This window comes from Cebus imitator, unplaced genomic scaffold (assembly GCF_001604975.1).
Source record: "Cebus imitator isolate Cc_AM_T3 unplaced genomic scaffold, Cebus_imitator-1.0 Scaffold27, whole genome shotgun sequence".
NCBI classification, from domain to species: Eukaryota; Metazoa; Chordata; class Mammalia; order Primates; family Cebidae; genus Cebus; species Cebus imitator.
Genome location: NW_016107342.1, coordinates 12,108,086 through 12,123,511, shown reverse-complemented (window position 1 = coordinate 12,123,511; position 15,426 = coordinate 12,108,086). Strand labels below are relative to the sequence as shown.

Sequence of the window (15,426 nt, the reverse complement as noted above, 5' to 3'; positions counted from 1 at the left end):
ACATCCTCTCCAGCATCTGTTTTCTCCAGATTTTTTAATGATCGGCATTCTAACTGGCATGAGATGATATCTCAACGTGGTTTTGATTTGCACTTCTGTAATGACCAGTGATGATAAGCATTTTCTCATATGTTTGTTGGCCTTATATTTGTCTTCTTTTGTAAAATGTCTGTTCATATCCTTTGCCCACTTTTGAATGGGTTTGTTTGTTTTGTTCTTGTAAATCTGTTTTAGTTCTTTGTAGATTCTGGATATAAGTCTTTTGTCAGATGGGTAGATTGCAAAAATTTTTTCCCATTCTGTTGGTTGCCACTTCACTCTAATGATTGTTTCTTTTGCTGTGCAGAAGCTCTGGAGTTTAATTAGATCTGATTTGTCTATTTTGGCTTTTGTTGCCAGTGCTTTTGGTGTTTTAGTCATGAAGTCCTTGCTTATGCCTATGTTCTGAATGGTTTGCCTAGGTTTTCTTCTAGGGTTTTTATGGTGTTAGGTCTTATGTTTAAATCTTTAATACATCTGGAGTTAATTTTAGTGTAAGGTATCAGGAAGGGGTCCAGTTTCTGCTTTCTGCACATGGCTAGCCAGTTTTCCCAGCACCATTTATTAAACGGAATTTCCCCATTGCTTGTTTTTGTGAGGTTTATCAAATATCAGATGGTTGAAGATGTGCAGTTTTGCCTCTGAGGCCTCTGTTCTGTTCTGTTGGTCTATATCTTTTTTGGTACCAGTATCATGCTGTTTTGATTACTGTAGCCTTGTAGTATAGTTTGAAGTCAGGTAGTGTGATGCCTCCAGCTTTGTTCTTTTTGCTTAGAATTGACTTGGCTATGTAGGCTCTCTTTTGGTTTCATATGAAGTTTAAGGTGGTTTCTTCCAGTTCTGTGAAGAAGGTCATTGGTAGCTTCATGGGGATAGCATTGAATCTGTAAATTACTTTGGGCAGTATGGCCATTTTCATGATATTGATTCTTCTTAACCATGAGCATGGAATGTTTCTCCAACTGTTTGTGTCCTCTTTTATTTCATTGAGCAGTGATTTGTAGTTCTCCTTGAAGAGGTCCTTTACATCCTTTGGTAGTTGTACTCCTAGGTATTTTGTTATCTTTGTAGCAATTGTGAATGGCAGTTTGTTCTTGAATTGGCTCTCTGTTAGTCTGTTATTGGTGTATAGGAATGCTTGTGATTTTTGCACATTGATTTTTTATCCTGAGACTTTGCTGAAGTTACTTATCAGTTTCAGGAGATTTTGGGCTGAGGTGATGGGGTCTTCTAGATATACAATCACGTCATCTGCAAATAGAGACAATTTGACTTCCTCCTTTCCTAATTGAATACGCTTTATTTCTTTTTCTAGCCCGATTGCTCTGGCTAGAACTTCCAATATTATATTGAATAGGAGTCGTGAGAGGGGGCATCCTTGCCTAGTGCCAGATTTCAAAGGGAATGCTTCCAGTTTTTGCCCATTCAGTATGATATTTGCAGTGGGTTTGTCATAAATAGCTTTTATTATTTTGAGTTACGTTCCGTCAATATCTCTTATTCCAGATATAAAGGCCCATGAGCTCAAAGGATTTTCACATTATCTTAGTTTCATATAAGTTTAGCAGATAAGAAAATGATATCCAATGAAATCCATATATCTTTCTTGACTCTGTATAATTATTGAGTCACAATCACCAATGTCATTCTGTGGACATTGTGCTTTCTCTAAGCTCTTGAACTTCTTGCTTCTCTTGTCTGAAAATAATGTCAACAAGCTGTATTTTCTTCACTACAAAGTAAAAATATTGTGCAACTCACAAGTTTGTTGTGAGGACTTACTTGGGTAGTATTTCTAAAATTTATTTGTAATAAAATGAGTGTTGCTGTTTTTCTTTAAACTACGACTAATAGTTGTAATAGTTCAACTAACAGTGTAATAGTAGTTGCTGAATGAATGGGGCAAACAGTTTTTTTTAAGCTGTGGTTCTTTATAAAAACCACCCCTTATTGAGTTTTCATTTTAGGCCAACCACTGCAATAGGGACTTCATATTATCTAGCAATGCCATGTCATAGATAATATAGGTTGGTGCAAAAGTAAGTGTGGTTTTGCCATTACTTTTGCACCAACTTAATTGTAATTTTTACTTCAGAACTAGAACTTTCAAAGCTTAAGTGATATGCCCATAGTTATGATGCTAATATTGGTGGAAACAGAATTTAAATAGGATCTGAAGAACTACAAGGATGGCTTTTTTTATATGAGCAATGGCTATATATAAGGAGTCCTATATGCTAAGTGCTGTAGGCAACCAAAATGTCTTCATTGATTGGTCTAGATGGTAGCAACCCAGTCTTGTCACAGAGGTGATCCATTACAGGTAGTGCTCGACTTACGACCACGGTCGGGACCGAGGACCGTTCATAACACGATTTGGTCATAAGTTGAGAAGGCTATATGTACAGTTGAAATGGTGCACGCGCAGATGGTAGTGCTGCCGGAAGCTGGTCCGCACTGTCGTACGCCCAGCTGGGCAAAGTTTGCGCTGCCAGACGCGGAGCAGTCGTGGCTAGCGACTGTGGTTGTAAAGTCCAATGGTCGTAAGTTGCATAGGTGGTAAGTCGATCAATACCTGTATTTCTTTCATTATACTTTTCTTAAACCTCCTTTTATTGTTCAGTTAGTTTGTTTGTTTTGCTGCTTTTTTTCTTTGCATGACATATATTACTAACTACATAGTAAGTAGTGCCCAGACAATGTTTCACATTGTTTGGGTCTCCTTGATGACAGGCAACATCACTCAATACACAGGGTAGAAGCCAAGGAAGTAGTTGCTGAATGAAAGGGGAAAACAGTTTTTTTTTTTTTTTTTTTTTTTTTTTTTTTTTTTTTTAAGGACATAGGGTTATGTTATTTAGTACTTCTAGCAGAAGAGATATTTTATGAGAAAAGACCATGAACCCTTACTTATAATTTCCAGTTCTGTACTATAGGAGGCATTTTTCAGTTCTATACTTTAGGCATTAGTTCTGCAATACTCTAAGTATTTGCACACTATTTATTCAAGCCTTTCAATACCCACAAAGATAGGCTGGATTACCACCATTTATTATTGTTATTGAGACACTTAAGAAGTCAAGGGATTTGTCAAAGGATAAAGATCAAGGAGGAGTCAGGGCCAGACTGTGGAGGGTATCTGATTTCACTAATAAACTAAGAGACTTTCTCCTGATCATGAAGTGAGTACTGAATGCTGCTTAGTGTTGAAATTATGTCCTACCTAAATGCTGAGCATTCTTATTAGAACCCTTTAACAAAGTACTTGTATTCCTCAACTGAGTTGATTTAAATGTAGTACCACCCTATTGAATCAGCCACATAAGAAAATGTAAAATGTGCCAAATTGGTCTCTATGCCCTCTTACCCCACCCATGTTTTGTACCCACCGTTTGCACTCAAAGCACCTGTCACCCAGTGGATCCTCAGAATTTTCCAGTGATGCCATTCCCATCCTTCTTAAACAGGTCTAAAGCGGAACTTTACAGATATCTCATTCACAATGCAGTTAAAATTGAACACATTGTCTTCCTAACTGCCCCAAATGAGCCTTGTTTTTTCTCTCTTTCATCCACTATCTCATTTAATACCTGACAATCCATTCATTTGCTTAAGCTAGATGGTCATTTATAGACTTCCCCTTCCCTCAATCTCCTACATCTCTAATCAATCACCAAATTTTGTTGACTACCTCCTACCTCCTACCATCTTCAGAATATGTTCATTTTTCTTCATTCTCATTGTTAGGATCATAGTTCAGTCACTATCATTTTTTTTTTTTTTTTACTTTGGATTGATAAAAATGCACCTCATATATTTCTCTGTCTTGGGTCATAAACTATGAGTTCTCCACATTGCAGGCAAAAATATTCTTTAAAAGGCAAATGTGTTCTAATTGATCCCTTTTAAAAAAATGTCACTATTTCTAGAAATTTGGGGACAAAATATTCTTATCTGGCTCTTATTCCCTTTCAAGCCTCATATTTCACTATTCACCTCTTCCTTCAAACTACTAATCAGCCACAATTCACCATGCTTTCTCTTGCTTTGTTGCATGAGCCATGCTCTGCTGAGAAAATATTTCTAATGCCTTATTTACTGGTTCCTTTCTACTCATCCTTCAAGTCTCAGCTAAGTCTTCACTTGCTAATGAAATCTTTGTTGATGAGTACAAGTGTAATCTATAGCAAGGTCTTACGAACTATCTAAATAGTCTTATGGCAAAATTAACAACTCCCTTATTTATGTCCCCATTACAATTGTGTACTTCTCTGTATTCATCCTAATCATTGTATTGATACCCACATTCTGACTTTGGGACGGAAATCTGCAACATAGTAGGCATTCATAGAATGTTTGTTCATTTGTACTATTAAACTCACTCATCATATTTATTATTCATTTAATGTATTAGACTTCCGATAACTGAAACACAAGTTTTTAATAGGCCCACCCTATATCAGAAATTAAATTTGTAAAGCAAAAAATAAGAAAATAATAAATCATGCTAACTAAAAGCAGAACAGTATGCTTATATGAGTTTAAACAGCATGAGAACTTAATAAGATTAATGTAGAAAGGCTTTAAATAAAATTGTGCTAAATGAATGGAGGAATAGTTAATGAAAAACATATTTATAAAATTATTATATGACATAATGCTATATATTTAAATTATCTTTTATTTCTAGCTCCTTTTAGAACACAGCTGAGTATTCCATTGGATGACATTTTGGATCAATTTGATTAATTTAAACAAGTGGGAATCTAAAATTTAGATAAAAATATAAATATTAAAAATAATACAGAAAGAGTTATAAAACAATACAGTTGGTACAAGTGAGGGAATGTAAAGTGCTTGGTCAGAATAGAAATTTTGATTTTGATTTTGTGGCATGTGTCTGTCACTGTATCTTTCTGAAAAACAATAGAAAGCTAATGTTAACATCAATATTGTATGGGAGACTTCTCATAGGTAAGGTAGGTTTCAGCATTGTTTTCACTAGTTAAGTAATAAGGTTGTTTTGTCTGTCTGTTTTTGGCTTTTGTTTTGTTTTTGCCATACAACAAACTTTCACTCAATATTGGTGACACATTTTATTTACATGCCCTGAAACCTTCACAAATGTCTCAGTTTTATATCAGTAATTCATGATTTTTTATTCTTCAATTTTATTACCTAAATTTACTCTTCTAAGCATCATTTTATGTTTCCAGTTAAATATAAGTGAAAATTGATTGGGGTATTTCTCAATGGAATTTTATCTTTATTTCATCATAATTGCTTCATATTTGAATAATGACAGATGAACTGCCTCATTCAATTGCAGTTTTAAGGCTTTGAAGTCACAATAACAGCACTGGATTTAAATCCTCAAGCCATTATTATAGCAGAAAAGACATTGGGGAAAATGAAAACTTATGGTGCTATAATTTGCTGAGGGGGAAAAGACTCCAATGGTTAGAACATATTATTTCCTAGACAATTTCTAATATAGGACACTATGGCACAAGAGTGAACTGGACAGTTACATCGTGGGCCCACCTTCCTAAATTACTTCTAGAGCGACATTTCATAAATATTGAGCCAAGATTCACATCAAAAGTAAATGGCACCACAATTACTTTTTTCAGGTTGAAGCATTATCTCAGTGGCATTTATAATTCTATTCAGCAACAATTCAGTATTTCACTAATAGAGTCTTCATCAGATCTTTTTCTTTTTTCTGACATTTACATCAAGCGCTGAGTACTTGTTAATACTCTAAGGTATGCATTTCAAAGGTCTCTTTGTCTTCATATTCAGTTTTAAGTAATGAATCAAACAATATGCAAAGGCTAAAAGTAAAACACAGATCCCACTTTCAAAATTTCATTAAATATAGCTGATACATTTGGTGGTGGTTGCTTTATACATACAGCACTTCTATTTATTAAGACATTGTATTTCTACAAATATGTCATTAAAAGTTTTCCAAGATCTCAGTATACAGTGGCATGAAATACAAAGTAAATAGAACCAATAAAAAGATGAACAGCACACTTAGTAAAATTCAGAGCATGCAAAGTTACAACATAAGATGGAATATTTATGAAGAATTAAAGGGGATAACATGAACTTGAAAATGGCTTCCATTTGAAATTATAGAAAGGCTGCTTTTAATGGAAAATTTCTCTTGTTCATATATCAAAGCACATTGAGACTCCAAATAGGTCAATAACTTTTTTAAGAATAAAATTATAAAGAATGAAATTAGTTATATAGATAATATAAAATTATATATTTTTTACTAATAGAGTTTTCTAAAGATAGAAAGCCCTGTAAATATCAATTTCCAATCCAATAGCATCGTTCAATATTTCTGCTCTATTGGATCATAGCCCACTGTGAATGAAACACCCTATAATGTGGGGAAATTTCTCTTAATTGCCTATATTACAATCTTTTTGCTACAACTCAGCTTAAACTCAAAATTGTGCTTGTTTACATTTTAATGCTGTTTTAATACTCAGATGTCCTACTTCATTTGGGCTCTAGAGGAGACATGAGATTATTTGAGGAATCAATATATGCACCCAGTCAAATTCTACATACTTTAACAAACTATTTAAGAGACCACCAAGGTTTTTGAATCTTGAAGATGAATCTACAACTTAAGAAAAAAATTATTTTTTAAGATACCATAACAAAACCATATACATATGAGTTTGACTGTTAGTTATTTTCAGAAGGTATACTTATATTTCATGTTATTTCCTCTCCATCTTGTCCTTTGTCAAGTTTTAGATTCTTGCTTTAATTGAGGAGAGCTTTGTTTGGTAGATTTTATCTTTGAATTTAATTTGGTCAAGATTCATCAAGTTGATTAATTTCAGATTGTATGTCTTAATTTACTTTGTTTCTAATTTCCATTTGCCAACTTCTCTCTCTTGAGGTTTTTTATTTAAATAAAAGGATCAGGGACTTAGGAGTAGAAGTTGGCAGCAACTGATGTGGTCTACAGACAAGCAAGAAGGAAAATGAAAAACTATATGGAAATATATAAAATTCCATTGCTCCTCTGTGTCCAAATGGACGAGATGATGTGTGGTATTACAGAACTAGGAAAATAATGCTCCTTTTCCCCACTCACCTCCTAAATCAACTTTGAACAGTGGTAGAGCCCAGAGCAGAAGTACAAATAGAGACACTTATACCATATTATGAAATAGCTAAAAGTTGTAAAACATATTGTTAAGCAACTATTAAATAAAACATGGTTCTAGCTTCCCACCCTGACATACATTCCCTTATAATGACCTGGAAAACTGATTCAAAGTTAGAATTTTTATGCTCTTTAGAGTCCACCCTGAAACGAGGGTGCAGGAGAACAGAGCCGCCTGCCCCTGGTTCTCAGTTTAAGTCCTGGTTTCTTTCCCACGTTGTGCTCCATCCCACAGCTCAAGGGCCTCATTAATATCTATGTCCAAGCTTTATCCAACCCTTACCCCAAAACAGCTCTTCTGTTGTCAAACCTGGGGCCTAGTGGTACACACAACCTTGCAGTAAAGGAAAGAACTTTACTAAGATCTGAAAACAGGCTCAAGTCTTTTTGGAAAGGAAGTTTCCAAATCTTCAGTACCTGTACGTGTCTAAGAAGACAGAGACATGGATTTCAGCTAGGCACATGTCCCTGGTCCTGAGGACTCCTTACTCTATAGGAAGGAGAATGACTGGAAGAGAACCAGAGCAAAGCCTAAAATATATAGATCTCATCTCAAGGCAGGTACTCCACTTGGCTTAGTTTTATGTTAGAGAAGAAGCAACCCAAGGTCATTCATATTAACATGTGAATGGCCAATAGTACTAATTCTTCAGTAGGGTTGAAATGATCCCCTACTGAAATCAATGAGGTCACCAATCTCGCATTTTAAAAGTCCAATTTGTATTGTAGCAGTTGGAAACTTGGAAGGTAGAAAGTGGCAACTCTGTTGTCAGGTGGGTCAGCAAAAGCCTTCATAGTTTATAATATAGTTGAAATACTATTGAAAAGAAAAAGAGAGGTGGCACAAATCTTGCCACACTAGTTAATTAAATTACATACAGAAATATTAAAGGAAAGAAAATCCAGATATTATTTAGTTTTCTGTAACTCTTCATAAAATTTGAAATCTCTCAATGTCAACTTTTCATCATGACTTTATTTGCTAATATCCTGGGACCGTTTATATCAGAGTCTCCTTAACTCAAGAAGCATTGTAATATAAGAAGGGAGCTTGGAGAGCAAGCTGCTGGCCCTCTATTGTTTTGACAGTGTAAATCTGGGGCATAGCCTGCTGGTGGGACTGACACCAAGCCAGATGGGTACAAGGCTATAGTTGTTGTTTATGGACAATATCGCTTCATGATCAATGTCTATGCCTTACCAGCATTTAAGTATTTTGTATATCACCCTTATTCATTGGATTTGCTCAGTGCTTTTGGATCTAAATGAAATAAATAAATTACCTGAAACATAATCTCAAGTAAGCTGTACACAAGAAAATGGTAAATATATTTTAAATATAGAAAACATTGCAATAAGTTAAGCTCAGATATAAAAAGAATGGGCTAACTTTCATCTTTTGGAGAGGGTGGGCAGAGGGCAAGCACCGGAAGCATGACTCAGGAGACAGTGTGTTCTACATTTCCAGTATTTTCTCTGCCTAGGTCTCTTCATATATGACTGATGGACGTAACCAAGTCTCCAACTAACTATAGAACCATGTAAGTGTGATATTTCTGAATTTACAACTTCCCTACAAGGAGTACCAGGCAGCCACGAAAGGCAGAATGATCCCCGTCTCTATTTAAGCTGATGTGAACAAGTGCCACAAGATGGCGCCAAACCACAGATGAAACTGACGCCAATTTGAATTCTTTGGGTGGATGGGTCTCCAAGAACTTTCAGCAGGCTAGATGACCGGATAGCACCTGCCATTTCATTAGCCTTGAATAATACAGTTTTAGGTTTTGCATGATTTTTTTTTATTAGTGGGTCTCATTTATCTTCTCTTAGAGGCATTTTATTATACAAATAAAACAAGAGAGAGAGGAGATAGAGACACCAATCAGTAAAACCAAATAGAAACATTTACATAATAAGATGTGGAAGGAATGTAGCAAGTTTGTTTGGACAGCCAAATGTTTACTATCGAGAAGGATGCCTATGTGCAATTCTACAAACTAGAGAAGGGCTCAGCACCGAAAATGCTATCAGTATTGGCAGCATTTCCTTACTCTGTGACATGGCTTTGTATTGGCCAATATCTCAAGAAGTACCTCCCTAAATTAAGTGAAATAATAAAAGCAGCCACAATCCATCCACCAAAATGATATTTGTTAACAAACATAGTATAACAAATTTTATAACAAAGTAGATGGCTCTACTTTGATTTAAGAATAAAGAATGAGCACTTTGGAATAACATGATTTTAAACTGGACCTTGGCTTATGTGTGTGTGTGTATATATACATGAATCTACATATATATACATATATATATATGTATATATGCTATTATATACACTTACATGTAAACTCTAGACACACAGAGCTATTTTTTCATTAATAATGTAGGCTTTACCTGTCTATAGTTGAAGGTAGAGTATCTCAGTAGATTTTGTATCATCCCGGATATTATGATCTGTAAAGCAAAAAATAAATCATATTAATCACCTAAAATTAATACAACTTAATAATATAATCTTTACCTAAGTTTTCATTTTGGAGTCCAGGAACAGTGGCTTATCCAATAACTATATTCTTCTTCTTTCTATGTTATGGAATCCCAATTTTCTTTTTGGCTGTCAGTGTGACCAGCTAAAAGATCACATTTACAAACTTTGTTTTCCTGGCCAATAGTGGTCTATAAGATAAAAGTAAAATTATTAAGTGGAATAATTAAGACAGTACTGTTTTGCTCTTTTGCCTTTTATGCCACAAGGAACTCAGACATGAAGGCAGGAGCTAAGGCAGCTGTCTTGGCATCAAAGATAAAAGAGTCATAAATACCTGGACCCTTGCTATTCTAAGGTACTGAAGCAGTGCCAGAAACCACCTAGTTTTACATTTATCATTATGTAAGAAAAATAAACCCTTAGGTGTCTAAGCCACTAATATTTTGCGTTTTCTTTTATAAGTAACTGAATATAATCCTAACTAACACAGAGAATAAATATCAATCATCTTTATATGATTGTCTTAAACATATAGTGCTCTAAAACTAGATGCCCCTAAGTGTTTATTGAAGTGACTTGAACTAATATTTTGCATAGCTTTTTACAGCTATAATGTTTCTAACTCAGTTTATAAGTAATGCTTATTTGAGTTCTGCAAAAATACAGTTAATTCAGTTATTATTTATTAGGCATTTACTAAATGCCAGGCACTAAAGAAGATACTGGAGATAGGTCTTGTAGATAATACAAAAACTTACTTGATCTACTGGGGGTTCACATTCTTGAAGAGGAAATGAAATGAATAAGTAGAAAAATAAATTTAAAAATTTAGTCCCATGAAAAAGAAACAGAGAGACAAGGTAGAAAACATGGAATAAGGTGTGATGTTATACAGATAAGTTGAACAGTCAGAATTTCAAGCTGAAATTTGCAGAAACTAGCTATGGAAAACATAGGAGCTGGGCATGAGGATAGGGTGCAGAGTCTCTGAAGCAAAGTAGACAGCTAAAGCAAAGTCCTCCTGGTGGGGAGAACTTGGCATATCTGAATAACTCAAAGAAGAGATAGCGTGGGGATAGAGCAACACACAAAGGAGTGAACGCCTAATGTGTTGTAAATGCTCAAGATATATTTGTAGAATAAGCAAGCATGACTACTGCAAAATAATTATGTTGATATAATTTATCAATAATAATTAGGACAGAAATTCAAAAAAAATCATATGCTTAAATACCTCAATTTTTGTCTATAACTTATATTTTCTTTTTCTCTTCTTTTTCTTTCTTTTCTTTTTGAGATAGAGTTTCACTCTGTCACTCAGGCTTGAGTGCAGTGGCATGATTACAGTTCACTTTAGCTCGAGTGATTCTCCCACTTCACCATCCTGAGTAGCTGGAATTACAGGCATGCACAACCATGCCCCGCCAATTTTTTAAAATTTTTGTAGAGATGAGGTCTCACTATGTTGCTCAGGCTGGTCTCAAACTCCTGGGTTTAAGCAATCTTCCCTACTTTGCCTCACAAAGTGCTAGGAATACAAGCATGAGCCAATCCACTCAGCCTGTAACATATGTTTTGTGGCAATATTCTCATTGTAAACCAAAATATAATAACTGGATAACAGCAGAAGAGCACATTGTAACGCTGATAGATTCTTAAACTTGTAATATTTTTCAGGGCTCAATTAACTTTTTGAGTATTGTTCAACTTAATTCATTTATTGGAATGTTCATAAAACTTACCCAAATCTCTAAATGAAGTTGAAAGGCACAAGAGTGACAGTGGTAACCAGGTCTGTTGCCTACATTGGCTTCTCTCTGTTCTGTAGATGGCCATGTCCATCAGATACTAGAAAAGTTCTAGTGAAGTTTATTGAAATTGATGGGGAAACTTTCTAGAGGACTCAAACTCCTTTATTCGAAAGTATCTTCTTATATTTCATCAGGACACATACAGAATATAGTTTTCTAAATATTTACATAATATAGTATCTCAGGTTAAAAAATGGAAAAAATCTTCAAAATAAAGTTATTTATATGTCACTTTGGTGAATATTTTATATGCAGGTTTTAAATTATCTTAAAGTTTACCTTCAAATGTGTATAAACTTGAAGAAAAAATATTTACGATTACATCTTTGCTTTGGAAGAAACAAAATAATTTGTTCAATTTCCATAGCTGAATGACTATAACTGAATTTGAGAGAGGGAGTTGTTAATGCTTCATATTTTCAGTCTGATTAACGTGTAGTTGTTAAACTCTTCAGATTACTTTTGAGTGTACAAGAAAATTAGCATATTATACTCTAACCTTCTCATTGCTACCACTATTTCAAAATGGGTTAGCATACATTGAGATAAATTTGCATGGCCTAGAATTTTTTAAATGAAATTTTTCTGTGCCCCATGACTAAAAATTTTGATTCAATAGATCATTGACATTAAAATTTATGTGTGTGTTTAGATATATATATGTATACACACATACACATGTATAAATATATTTATGTGTGCGTGTGTGTGTGTGTGTGTGTGTGTGTGTGTATAAAAAAGTCATAGTCATTATGGTGCAGGAATTTTGATCAGATTTTGAGAAAAATAAAAACAAGCAAACATTGCCCTCAATCTTCTGGTTAGCCAATAAATGTTTTACAATGAGTTAACCATACTAAGAAGATAGTATTGTTTCCCAAGAGCCACAACAGATATTTTCTTTATTGTAAAGAAGGATAAATACATGTTTTCAGTTTACATTATCAAGCATATTTTAGAGAGTAAAAATGTAACCCAGCTGAAGAATCATTATAGGATTTTTTTTGAAGTGGAAACTTCCCCCCTGCCCCCAGCTGTCTACAGAAATAGATTATTTCTCCTAATTTTCTGATTTAGTTATAGTCATAGTGTACATAAAAACAGATTTTATTTTCTTGGAATCAAACATAAAATGAAAGCCAAGGCCTTATCGTTGAAACAAGACAGCAGTTTTGCAAAGCTGTGTACATCCTTTGAACTCAGATGACATTGTCTCTGAGGAAAAGATGTTTGATGAGTTTTTTACACTTTAAAGCTCTTGCTAAGGAAAATGAGCTGGGAATCTCCTTTGGTAGAATTGAAGGGGGGTGGATCATTTCGTCTTCAAAAGATGAGGGGAAAAGTGTCATTTTCTATTTCCCTTAAGTATCATTCTTTCAAATACTTGTGTGACAAGAGGTTCAACAGGCTTAGATTTGGGTTTTTAGTTTTCCAGAAATGCATGGAGGACTTAAATGGCCCTGTACATCAAAAGGAAGAGAGAGAGAAAAAAAATCCCCTAGAAAGAAGGAAATGGTGTGGAAAACCCTTCTTGAAAAATATAGTTCATAAAATTGCTATAATCAATTCTACATCCTACAATTTAAAAGGAAATTAACAATTGGAACCCAACACTGAATTAACTAACATTATGTACATCTAATTTAAGTTGTCAGTGATAAACTCAGGGAGAAATGCTCTTTAGAGATAGAAACTGTTAAATGTATTAGTTTATTCCACATATACTGATTATGTGCCAAGTCCTATATGGGATGTTGTATTTATATATTGAGGTTGAGGTCAGGTAGAGTAAAATAAGAATAAAAAATAAGGCAATATAAAATAAAGATATAAACAAAGAATGAAATGACCAGTGATTGAAGTGATGAAATGTACAAAGGAGAAAAGTCACAATTGGAAGGATTGAATACATTGATAGCCTCAAGGGGTTCGGGATTTTGCCCTATGTACAAACCAGCAAGGAAGTCTGCCGAAGTTTTAACGATGGTGGAGGAAGACAGGAGAGTCCTGGGTCAGATACAAAGGACTTTACTCACAGCACAGCAGGCAGCATGTGATTCATGTTCACATCAATTTCCCTTGCCCCTCAGGTCCCAGGGAAGCAATGTGGGCATGGGCTCAAGTGATAGTGAGGTTTCCATCACAGCTGAGAAAACCTGAAATTAGAAAACCCCAATCATGCATAAAGAAAAACCTGTCCAATCAACTTTTGCAGCAAAGATAGACATGATTTTTATTTTTAAAATTAATTAATTATTTAATTCTTACTTTTAACTTATTATCGTTACTATTATTTTGAGACAGAGTTTCACTCTGTCGCCCAGGCTGGAGTGCAGTGGTGTGATCTCAGCTCACTGTTACCTCTGCCTCCCGGTTTCAAGTGATTCTCCTGCCTCAGCCTCCCAAGTAGCTGGAACTATAGGCACATGCCACCATGCCCAGCTAATTTTTATATTTTTAGTAGAGACAGGGTTTCACCATCTTGGCCAGTCTGGTTGTGAACTCCTGACCTCGTGATCCACCCATCTTCGCCTCCCAAAGTGCTGGAATAACAAGGGTGAGCCACCATATCCAGCCAACGTGATCTTTATTATTCTCAGCAGTGAATAAGTCTCCTCTTTGCTCCAAAGAAAGACACTATATGTTCCAATGCTTTTTCTAGCACAAAGCCCTTGAAGAGATATTCCAGAGAAAGTGATTATGGCCTCTAGCCCATAAATGACCAGAAATGCAAGAAACCCATGGAAGATTAACTGTCAACACTATGTAGAAGGTGCAGCATCTTTTACTAGCATTCCTGCAACACTGTGCCACTTTATATCATCACAGTCCTTTTTATTAGACCAAAATATTACTGTACAAATCATTCTTTCATGTAATCTTTTTAAAACTGCTTATTTGAGTCCTTCCTGAGCAAAGCAAGCAGGCATAGCTTGGTCAGTTTGTAAGGTACAAACGTGTATAAGACCCATGACAAACCCATAAAGATATTGCTTTAAGGAAACATTTTTAGGTATTTTTTTTTTTTGCCATACTTGTTTTAAAAGTGATTTTTCAGGATTCTCATTAATTCATTTTTGTTTATTTTTGTTGTTGCTTCTGTATTAGATGAAAATATATCATTGTGTTTGCCAAGCCTAGCAGGTTGCTATTTATATTTTCTTCATGTCCTAATCATTCTCAGTTCTAGTGATGAACAAAAAGAAAGCTGGTTAGCCTTATTATTACGTTCTTTCAAAGAGGTCCTAACATTATATTTGAATCTAACCAGACAGAAATGCTTCTATTGTGCTTCCTTTTGAAACTCATTAGTGATAAATTGTAATATAAAACCTTAAAATAACCCAAACTCCATTTCTGGGAGCTATGTGGCCCCTGTGTATGTATATGTGCATGCTATAGTTTAGAATATAACTTTTTCATGAAGAAAAGACGTTTGACAAAATTCAGCATCATTTCCTGATAGAAACTCTCAACAAATTAGGCACAGAAAAAATGTATCTTTCCTTAACAAAAACCATACACAGAAAGCCATGGCTAACATCACACTCAACTGTGAAAAATGGGAAGCTGTTCCTGTAAGATCAGAACCAAGAAAAGGATGCCCTCTCGGGCCACTTCTATTCAACACAGCAGTGGAAGTCCTAGCTTAGAAGGCATCCAAATGAAGAAGAGAGAAGCTAAATATTCTGTTTACAGATGACATATCTTCTATATAGAAAACTCTGAAGACTTCACCAAAAAACTGTTAGAACTAATAAATTCAATAAATATGCAGGATACAAATCAACCCACAAAAATCAGCAGCATTTCTAAATACAATAAACTATCCAAAACAGAAATCAATAATTCCATCAAAAAGCCACTAAAGGCCGGGC

The 15,426-nt window shown here is 34.8% G+C and overlaps 1 long non-coding RNA gene across 1 annotated transcript in view; it reads right to left on the bottom strand.

The window, feature by feature from the left end:
- Nucleotides 1-6,281: 6,281 nt before the first annotated feature.
- Nucleotides 6,282-15,426, bottom strand: part of LOC119470296 — a 21,711-nt gene continuing 12,566 nt past the window's right edge. The window contains exons 3-4 of the long non-coding RNA XR_005199177.1: nt 13,585-13,704; nt 6,282-9,703 (exon numbers count right to left, since the gene is read on the bottom strand). This is a non-coding gene — a long non-coding RNA (uncharacterized LOC119470296). The remainder of the gene's footprint in view (nt 9,704-13,584; nt 13,705-15,426) is intronic.